Source organism: Thunnus thynnus, chromosome 9 (assembly GCF_963924715.1).
Source record: "Thunnus thynnus chromosome 9, fThuThy2.1, whole genome shotgun sequence".
Lineage (NCBI taxonomy): Eukaryota > Metazoa > Chordata > Actinopteri > Scombriformes > Scombridae > Thunnus > Thunnus thynnus.
Window position 1 is genome coordinate 28,104,233 of NC_089525.1, and position 11,592 is coordinate 28,115,824.

Consider the following 11,592-nt stretch of genomic DNA (forward strand, 5'->3'; position numbering starts at 1 on the left):
TAGTTTCTCTCTTTTCTTTTTAGTACTCCCACTCTCACAACAATACCTGACTCAATACTCATTACTCTTTCTCTTTGAATCCTCATTTCCTTCCTTGCATATCTCCCGCTGTCTTGCAAAAGCCCTCTTTGTGCCTCTCTCCCTGCCACTCAGATCTCCTCATTTACAGTATCTCCTCTTTTTGTTAGTCGCTTCCTCTTTTTCGCCCTCCTGTCTTTGGTATTCCTGCTCCCTAATGAATCCTCTCTTTGTGGTTTTAATTTACTCTTCATGGGCGAAAGTGTGTGGACAGACACAAACATGACGCCCATATATAATAGCTGAACATCTCATTCCAAAGCCGTGGACGTTAATCTGTTACTATAAAAAACCTCCAATTCAGCCACAAGACCATTAGTGAGGTCGGGCAGTTTGCTGTTGGATCATTAAGTTGAATAAAATATACAGTTTGTTGTTGCCTTTGAAAATGAAATGTTAGCTTTTTTTGATCTGACGTCCCTTTTTGAAAGGACGTAATTGTTTGTAACTGCCTTAAAATCTTTATAAATTACAAACTAAAACTATTCATAATACTGTTTTGTGATCTGCTACAGCTTTTGTTAAGCCTGGTCAGGATTAGCCAAATCTACTTGGTTAAAGGATAGGTTCACAATTTTGTTAAGTCTGTCGTAAAACAACATTCAGGTGCCCAAATGAACACTAAAAGAGGTTTTGCTTTCTGTAATAATTCCTTTAGCTAATACTGGCCATTAAAAGATCCCCTCCAAATGTGCTTACAATGTAAGTGATGCAATAATGTATGTAAATGTTTATTTAAAGGTAATATGAGGCTTCAGCGGTCTGAATATGGTGTTAAGACAGAGTTGAACATTTGTTAACGTATATCTTTAAGGTTAGAGATGATTATTGAAAGAAAACAGCGTTGATTGGAGATGAGCAACCGCCTCCTGCGTCCAAGCCACACACGATTTGTTGACCTATCCATCCACCCCAACATCCTCACTACAAAACACTGTGGTGCTAATAAAAAGACTACTTCTGCCTTTGTTTTCTGACTGGCAGGAGTCACAGTTCACACGGCTGCTAGAGGTCACGCAAATGTAAACATGTGCATTATTTTAGGCATTTGAACAAACGACGAACACTTTCATCTTTCTCGTGAGGATGGTCTTGTTGGACAACAGGAACTAGTTCGCAGATCACATTCTGTTTCTCCCCCAAGGTGTTAGATGGGGCAGAGCTCTGTACAGACCTGTCAAGTTCATCTCTTTTTGCATGGGGGTTTTGTCATGTTGAAACAAGAAAAAGACCTTCCTCAAACCGTTGCCACAAAGACACACATGTCCACATACTTTTGGCCATATAATGTACCTCTGTATCTCTTCAGCCTTTACCCTTTTTCTCTAATTACTACTCCCTTTATGTGCGTTAATTCTAACATCACCTTCAAATCTTTTCTGTCCCTCTCTAGCAATATGCTGATCCTCTCTTTCTCTTTGTGGTTCTCTCTGGCACTCACATCCTCTTTCTTCGCACTACTCTCTCTCTTTCTCCCACTCTCCAACAACTCCTCTATCCTTGGTTGTATGGAAGATGAAGTAAAAGAAAGAAGAAGAAGAAAAAAAAAAAAACCCTTCGAACCCTTCCCTCATCTCCTTTCTTTTTTGAAAGCTAGCCTTTGTGGAGCTGCCGGGAGCAGCTCCAGTGTCTCCAACCGCAGCCAGGGCTCTTTTCATCGGGAGAGGTTTGAAATCTAACTGACCCTATTCATGCACTGCCAGGCCTTTGCCTGTGCTCATGCTACATAATACGCGGCAATGCAGCGACTGGGGAATGCAAGTTATTCAGTGAAGGGGGGAGACAACAGCAGAGGGGCAGAGAGGGAGTTTGGATCAAATCAACAGGAGGCAATTTAAAATGCTGAATTTTACAAGCAGCACTCCTAAAGACTCTCTTTTTTCTCTGTAGTAAATGTCTTTACCTGGAAGTCATTGTTCCGTAGCTGTGCATTACAGCAGTCAGAAATGTTCTCTTTGACTTTCATTTCTAGTCTGAAGTTTTAAAACAGCACTCTAAAAGGTCTCTTTTCATTCTGGCGACGTCTTACTCAGCTGACATGTTGTGGTCTTTTTGCACTGCACCTCCCAGAAACCCTGTGTCAGTCAAAGAATGTGTCCAACTCTAGGATGTCTTTCTCCTCAAATCTGCTCTTTACAAAAATAGATGTTTGGGTTTTTTTTTTGTAAATGGAACTTTTGTTTGTCTTTTGAGACATGAAAGTCTCCAATTATTCTTCGATTTATCTGCTGTGTATTTCAAACAAACATTGCTCTTGCTGGAATATAAATAAAAAATCTTGTGCACCCGCAGATTCATCCCTTATTATATTGAGAAGCCAGTCTGCACAACTCCACCAAGCCTGGAAACTGTTCACCATTAAAGAAATATTTGTTTTCTTGCTGAGAGTTAGATGAGAAGATTGATACCAGTGTCATTTCTGTCGATTAGCTACAAAGCTACCAGCAAATCTAAAGCTCACTAATAAGGTAAAAATGACAAGTTGCGGTTTTACAGGGGGACTATTTTTTGTTGCCGGGAGCAGTGACCTCCAGTGACTGCCAGGTAACCAACGGAGACTCAGTGTTTATTCTAAGCTAAGATAATCGACTGTTTCATATTGAATTGAAGATATGAAATTATTATCAATCTTCTTGTCTAAATCTCAGTAAGAAAGCAAATAAACATATTTCCCAAAATGTTGAGCTATTCCTTTAACCTTACAAGTTTGACCAATTTTTACAGTTGAGAGCAGTAAAAATACCCTAAACACTGTTTTTAAACCTGAAATTTTATGACTTTTCCAAAAGTGACCCAGAAAATACAAAAATAGAAATATTTAAAACTTTTGTGCAGCAGATATTTTTGTGCAGAGAGGGTGTTCTGGGTTAAATTTGACCTGTATTTATTGAAAAATTCAAAAATAACCATCAAAAACCATTGAAAAAACCATTTGAGACCATGATGGCTGTTATGTTCTCCTGTTTTAGGTAACATTGGACTGTAATATAATATGATTGTGAATGTCGTTTTTTCTCCATAAACAAATAACGTAATACCTAATATGCCTAATACACTCTCTCTGCTGTCTTAAAGCTTATTTAAGGATTAATCGACCATTTATTAATGACTGATAAGATATTATTGAATGAAAAATAAATTTGTGGTTCACAAATGTAATATAGAGCCTAATTAGAGTTAAATAACGGATCATATTTAGTGCATTTTCTGATCTATATCCTCCTTACTGCCTTATTTTCCTGTGTGCTGCAGGGCTAACAGCAGTTATTCTGAAAAGACGAACTGTTTAAGGAAAGTCTTTATGTAGACTTAGCAACATAAGATTTACTTGTAATTTACTCAGATTGGATCTTGATTGGTGCAAAGGTTTTATTTGTCTAACCGGAGCTTTAGGCAACTTTCAGCTCAACGCACACAGTAAGCAGATTGGTATTTGGTCATTCTGTTGATACAGCGTGCAATTTCCTCCAACCTTAAATGATGCAGTGATTGTAGTCTGACACTAAAGGCTTTAGTGAGCTTGTTGCAGATTCAATTTACTGTTGTGTTAGACCAATCAGTCACAGTGAGAAGAAAAACCAACATTTTTACATGAAAATGTGTCAGATTATTACCCTAAATGTCAAAGCAATTTATTTCGCTTGTGTGGCAATAAAAGTTTGAACTCCTGATCATTTGTCTCAGTAGAATAGCTTTACAGTGATTATACGTTTAATGAACAGCCATTTCCAAGAACAAGCCTACAATACAGTAAAAAAACTTTTCCCAAACAAACCTGTGTCCAGTTTTAACTCGCTCATTATACTTAGATAACGTGGCCTTTAAAAACTCATCGAATAGCCTATATCCTTGCAGGCCTGGCGTCTTCAATGATTAAAAGATGAAATCCCTTTTGGTTGCTTCCCTCTAGTCCACTCTCTCTCCACCTGCATGTAGAGAAAAATTTAATTAATGTTTGTTTCAGTTTTAGCCTTCATTTCCGTCTACTAAGCAGACGCACTTCTTTCCAGCAGCTCTGCTCTACACTTACAAGGTTACACAGATTCACACTTTGATGATAGTCAATAAAAACTGGACCACTTCACTGGAGAAAGAAGCTGCTATACTTCATATTATGATACTATCGTGCTCTTTCAAGTGTTTGTCCTGGTATATTATTACATGACACAATACTTTTACAAGTACCACTAATACACATTTACCAGGTCGTGAATGTGGCTATTGGGGAAAACTATATAAGTAGAAAAAGATCAGGAGCTCTTCTTCTGTCCTCTAGACACTGTGATGAACATGAGTGGACCAAAACATGTTGGTGTATTTTCATGATGTATCAGCCTGTATTAAATAAAGGCTTTTCATTTTTACAATCTTCTTGAGTGCCTGGAAATGTATCTATTAAATGCCACACTCGACCTATAGATGAAGACATGTTTCTCCTTTTGCCACTTCATGGTCTGAATGTATTTGGATCCAGCTTCTAGAGGCCATTACTGCCATTAGTAACACTTTACTGCCTCAACTGATTTTTTTGGCCATTTGAGGGCAGCCGAAAAAAGTTTGAACACAACACTGAAGGCATAACTTTTGTTGTTGTTGAACTTTTTAGCAAACAGTTACTTATTTACACATCCAGCAGTGTTTACCGTTCGATGCTGAGCAGGTAGTGTGCTTTGGGTTTTCACAGCTTTTTCTCTGAAAAACAGCTACTGCTGTGGCTGAAAAACCACACTATGAGAGCGCTGAGAGCGAACCAGAACAGGGAAGTTGCAGATGGACAGCTGAACAATGAGCAGATACTCGCTATAAAGCCGTAAAGCCGTGCATAAAGCCCTAACCCTGTCCGCCGTCTACCTGACTGCGGTGCTCAGAGAGAGCTCATGAGTCGAGGGAATTCACAGTGATACGTCGTTGTCACAGACAGTGAACATTAACATTAGTCATCTGTTCACTTGGCAGACTGCAATATAAGCTTTAGCATACCTCATTTGTCTTCCTTGTAAAGCAGCTGTGAGCAGGTTATGATAACGCTGCATCACTTGCAGCGCTCTTCAATGATAGCGGCGTCAAGCTCGCAGTGTGTCTTTTATGGAGTGTAAGTATGCTTTTTTTTTCTTGAGATGTGACAACCATTTGTCTTACAGCAAGTAGTGTGATCGAAATCTCTAAATTACATTTGGTGTGTAAATAATCCAAGTGGCTTTTCTTCTTGTACTACAGTTTTGTTTTTGAGACTGGATAATAGACAGTAGTTAGTTTGGATCAGCATGAGCACAAAGTCAGACTAAAGGAAAGAGATAGTTAGTCTCTACCTGACATTTTAGCTGATGTAACACACAATGACCAAACTGCACCATACTCTCAGTTATCTAAGTGTTACTCCACCCAAAATCTATCCATCTGAATATAAGCTCACCTCCTGTAGGCTTGAATTCAGGTCAGTCACAATGAGCAAAATGTTTTCATGAAGGAAAAAAAACACTCGTAATAACCCCACATCTCTGCTACCCTTCCATGTGCAGTACAGTTTTGGTTTTGCCAAAATGTTTCTTGTAACACAACTGCGACAGGGATCAAACCTGTGATCTTTCTGTCACCGGACAGACTCTCACACCACGAGGCCACTCAGAGTAGATGTGCAAAATGTGCTTGTGTCAATACAGACAAGCCTAATGGTCTGTGTGTTTAAACTCTCCAATGGGATGACACTGGGGCTTTGGCGGGTCATAATGGGAACACCAATGTGTGAAATATGTTATGCAAAGGAAGCAGGCGAGTGATGTAGCAAAGGGCCACCGTTTGGCACTAAGTCGAGAGAGTCAGCAATAAAAGAGGACTAAAGTAAACAAGCCGCTGACATTCAGTTTTGGCCGCCGCGCCACAAGCAACAGGCGCCTTCCAAAGTTGGCCGAGTGACATAAATAGAGGGCAGAGTGCTCAGTCACACCTCGGTCACCAAGCAGGAGGAAGACCTCTGAAGAACTCTATATTCTTCATTTGGAGCTTTATTTGTGGGGTGCAAATATAATTTATTTGTGTTTTTTTTTTGTAACAGTAGCTAGGTTAGAAATATTTTAGAAATACTGAAGAATAAACTTGGATATTTGGGGAATCATATCAGCAGGACTAACATGAAGTGTTTCTTGATATATAATGACAATTGATGTTTCACATTCTTGAAACAATTGAGAATCAGTGAAGGATCATTGGGGAAAAGGTTGAATTCATAGTTTATATCCCTCTGTAGATAATTTTGTCTCTAAACCATTTGAGACTTGCAAATATACATATTTCCAGCCTACCTTGCACATTATAGATACATGGTGAAATATATAACATCTGGTTTTTGGTTTCTTCTCATGCAAACATTGTCATCATGCAAAATGTCATGAAAGGAGGAGTGCATACAGTAAATCATGTCCCTGATGAAGGGAGGAGAGGAACTTGTTCTTATACTGCCTGTTAAATCCATTTCTGTTGAAGAGGATGTTTGTTTTGTATATAGTTTATGTATAATACATACCCAGATGGGCAGAAATATATCAAACATCACAAATGTGAACAACCCACACTAAAAAAAATCTGTCACCATTTTTTGCTCTTAATATTATGTGAAAAAAAACTATGTCATGTTGAGTGGGAGTTCTGTGAGTGAGCTTTTATGTGAATTATCATATTCATTTGCCGCCCTTGGTTCTCTTCGTTCTCAGTAACAAATGTCAAAAGAAGTCATTGCTTCTGACAGCAGAAATATTAACAGCAAGTGGTGTGGAAGTCGCAAATTATGAATAAAACATAACGTGTCGTGTTTGACAATTCCATCACTGCTAATAAAACCATGGGCGTGCTGGGCTTTTGCCAATCATCACACTGACAGCATTAATTGAAATGGCAACATAATTAAAAATCCAATTAATCATGCAGCCCTAATGGACAGAAAAATGTAAAAACTATGGATTGACCTTCAAAATGGAATTTGCTATCTACCCATATATGTTAAGGAAAAAAAAATCTATACTGCATATAAATATTTTTTGTCCTTTCAAATTAATTAGGGAAGTACATTGTTTGTGCCCTGAGACAAACATGCAAACATTCATTTGGGGTTAAATGGTTTGTGACCGACCAGCCAATTTAATTATGAACAGTCATTTAGGGATTAGGCCATTACTGGTTACTGTTACTGTATGTAATTTGATGCAGGTAATTGCAAAACTGTTTAAGGATAAATATCGAAAGCAATTTGAGTAAAACCTAAAAATAGCCATGAAAAACAAGCTTTCTTTGACAAAATCTAATATATCTTTACTAGTTGTCTGAGAGTCTAAATAATCAATTTTTCAGAGTAATAACTACGCATAATTTAATTTTCATTTCCAACATCAACTTAATCAGTATTCAAAACTGATCCATCTCTCAAGGAGCACATAAAACTTGACAGAATTTAAAATATATATATAGAGAGAGATTTTCTCCCAACCAGCAGGAACATGGGTATTTGCCTTTTGTGTCGATCCATCTGATCGATTACCAGAGGTGTGGGAATAATCCTATCTATCGCTCCAACATCGACCTTTGGGCCCTGTTGTGATCCTGTTTCCAGGATGAGCTTGACTCCTGGGCCACTGACACACAAACCATTTGAGCTCAGCACACATCCCAGGAAAAACTCATGAGGACACATTCAGCTACAATAGTGTCACGCTCGGATTGACTCTGTGAGCACTGTCATGGCCTGTTGAGCACGAAGAGGGGTTTTGGGTGGCAAGGGCTGTGAAAAAACGGGGGGTGGGGGGGGGTGATGGGAGGTAAATATACTTGGCAGTCTGTTGACTGTCTTTCTGACACTCCAAAATGAACCACTGTTCTATATGCAATAAGCAACAATAACACTAATCAAAACAGCCATAAAGGGGGTCGATATTTGTCATCACTTTGCAGATCTTGACACCGATTTGTGTGCCTCATTGCCTTGTGATTGCTCCATTGTCTACCTCCTTCTGCAGACGGGGGATGAAGACCAGTCGAACCTGGAGGCTTAATTGTTGTGTGTGTCTGCTGAACTCGAGAATCATCCCTTTTATGTCAGAAAAGCTGATCGCCCCCTTATCCAGCAGACACTTCAGAAAAGCAAACAATCGGGTCCAGGAATAGCAGCGGTATTGTTGTGTCCCCACGTTTCTCATAAGGACCCTCCCCTCCTCCTGCACTCCTTCCCCGAGTTTCAATCCAAACCTGAATGTGGCCCAAACAAAGAGGAGCAGTCAGTGGTCTGCTAGACGTGGTGGATTAAGCAGAGAAATGAAGACCTGCCGTAGACTTCAGCCAAATAGACTCCCTGTATCTAAGAGGCAGTGGCAAGGAGCCACATTTCTTTCATGACGGCCTTTTAATGAGCTCTAATTAAATATCTACGGGCTCAGCAATTGTCCAGGGCTAAGTGGTGGATCACTGGCCACCGAAAACCAGAATAACAAGAAATGGGACAGATGAATTCTCAGGGGGATAACCTGCTGCAGCTGCCTTGTCTTTCATTTATATGTTATAACCAGTGGTGTCATGGCAAAATCTTTGTACAATGTCCTCCATTCTATGATCAGTAAAAGCCAAAAAAAACACAAGAAAACAAATAGATAAAAGCCTTAATGTAGGTTGATTAGGTCCTTAAAATACTACGTTCTTAAACATAACATCACATTCATTTGGCAGAACCTTTTGTCCACAGGGACTCACAATTAGCTTTCAAACTCCATAGGAACAAGAGCTAGATGTCATTAATAATTGGAAGTGCATGCCACACTCAAACAAATAAGTCCTTAGAGTTTGTTATTCACTTTAGAAATGAGACTCAAGCAAAGGCAGGTGTTCAGCCTGCAGTATCAGTGGTATAAAACATCTACCATTTGTTTTATACCACTGCTATTCTCTAAGATGTAAACTGTAAATAAATATTATAAAGGTTCACTGTAATTTAGGCTGAATTGTGTTAAACCACCAAGGAAAAAAGCTGTTTGTGCATGTGAAAAGGTTAATAAACATAGCTGGTGACGTACTGTCACTTTTCAGACTTAATTTAGTTTAGTGTTAGCACTTATATAAATAAAGGCGTGAAATTGGAAACTAGCATATGTGTGTGTGTGTGTGTGTGTGTGTGTGTGTGTGTTTCCCCTTGTCTAATCTTCCACAGAAACCTGGGATGGTTCAAGATGTCTGCCATGAACTCGCAGAACAACTGGAAAACAAAAGCCAGCTGTAGTATCTTTTTCTCATCTTTCTTTGTAATGCAGAAATTCTTCCTCCCACTGCATATTGTAGGGAGGAAGGGGTTTCAGCATTACAGTGAAGTGAAGGCCATGAACAAGCTCTGGAGCTTCCGATTCATCATTTTGTGTCACATTCCTGTGCACAATCCGTGTGAACACCTTCCAGCAAGTGCGATTCCTTCCGCCTGACTGTGTTTTATTCATGGGTGCCTCTCTATGCTCCATTAAGCAGCAGAGGTACCTCTGCTCTGGGAGGATGCGTAGCTTGTGGTACAATTACCAAGGAGGTGATCAGGTACTATGTGTAGTATGAAGCAATATATTTCAAACTGCTGGAAGAGCTGAATTATTTATGGGTTATGATACTATTGTTGAGTTCACAGTAGAGTTCACAGTATATTATCATTTACAAGATATGTATTCCAGTTTTTGTTTCTGACAAAATTAAGATCATAGACAACCAGAGTTCTTGTAGTAGAACAGATGTCAAAGCTAAAAATCACAAAATAACATAAAGATACAACATTTAAGTCAGTTTTTCAGAAGCAGGCAGACATAATATCATCAGCTAATCTCAACAAGGACCAACTTGACTAACAGGCAAACTTTAATGGCAAGATGGCAATGAAAACCTGCAATTACCACTCTTTTACAGTCATGCATGACCACTGCATTCATAAACCCGGAAGGTAACTGCCAAGCTTACCTTAGATTAGTACGGACATAAGGCTGGCTGAGTAGCCTTACAACTAACCCTTAAAGGGCAGGTTCACATTTTTTCAAGTCCACCTTAAAACAATATTCAAGTGTCCATATTAACATTGAAACAGGTTTTGCTTGCTGTAATCATTCCTCCTGTTCATACTGAACCGTTAAAAGATTTCCTTCTAATGTGCTTACAATGTAAATGATGGAGGACAAAAGCCACAGTCCTCATTTTGAGCAAAAATGTATTTAAAAGTTTATCTGAAGATAATATTAGGCCTAAGCCATGTGAGTTAGTCAAATAAAGTGGATATCTTCCACAGTTTCAGTCTTGTTAGTAGGGATGTGAAAAGAGCCCATTATTTGTATTTGTATCTGTATTTGTTGAGGCAGCAAAATTATTTGTATTTGTATTCGAATAAAAGTGGAAATAGGCGAAACAGTCTGTTTGTTTTTATTACATTTTAAGGTATTAAAGTGTTAAAATAAGTGTTCTTCACTAAAGTATTTTGAGGATTCCCTCACCAGGTCTCAAACCCCCGTCTCCCAGACCACAGACAACTGCACTGACCGCTCAACCAAAGCTCAGCTCCATCAGGTCCACAGACCTGCAGCTATTTATACATCTTTGACACAGAGACAGACAGCAGAGCGGAGCAGAGGAGAGAGATGGAGACAGTGATGTAACGGAGTCCCAACCTGCGCACTGTTTTCAACAAATCATTTTTGTGATATTTGTAAGAAATAAATATTCGTAAAAACCTACTATTTGTGCTTTTCCAAAAATCATATTCAGGTTTGGCTCCCCCCCTACTTTTTAGTAAAAATTTTTCTCTTTTTGTCACGATCCTTCCACTGCAGCTCAACAGGTTAACACAAACAGAGATTGGTGCTAAAAAGACAGGAACTTTGGTAGACATCCATTTGATTTAACTAACTTCTGAAGCCTCATATCAGCTTCAGATTAACATTTATAGACATTTTTGCACAAAACGAGGCCTGTGGATTTTGTAAGCATGTTTCGTAAGCACATTTAGAAGGGATCTTTTAATAGCCAGTGAGCAAAACATCTTTCAATGTTCATATGGGTACCTGACTATTGTTTTAAGACAGACTTGAAAAATTGTGAAATTTAGTGGCAACCAATAAGAAGTGAGTATAAGTTTGAGAAAATGATATTACATAACATTAAGTGACATGACCCTGGTATCTCAGTTTGGCCTCAGAGATTACAAATTTATAAAAAACCTACATTACAAACTGTTAGTGGAAGGTTCTCACAAACACCGCTATCAAGTAGCATTATGGATGTGTAGGATTTAAGTGATTTTAGAGCTTGAGCCATAAGAGGCACTAAAAGCCAAGATGCATCTGCGGTATTGATTTTGACTTTTCTTTTTTTCTTTATCTGTCTCTCACACACCTCCCAACTCTGTGGGAGTGTAATACTAAATATCTGGAGAACTCGTATAGGATTTTGTGTTTAGATGCTTACTTTTTTTTGTATTTGTGAAAAGGGAACTGGGAATAGCCTCTATGTAAAACTGTA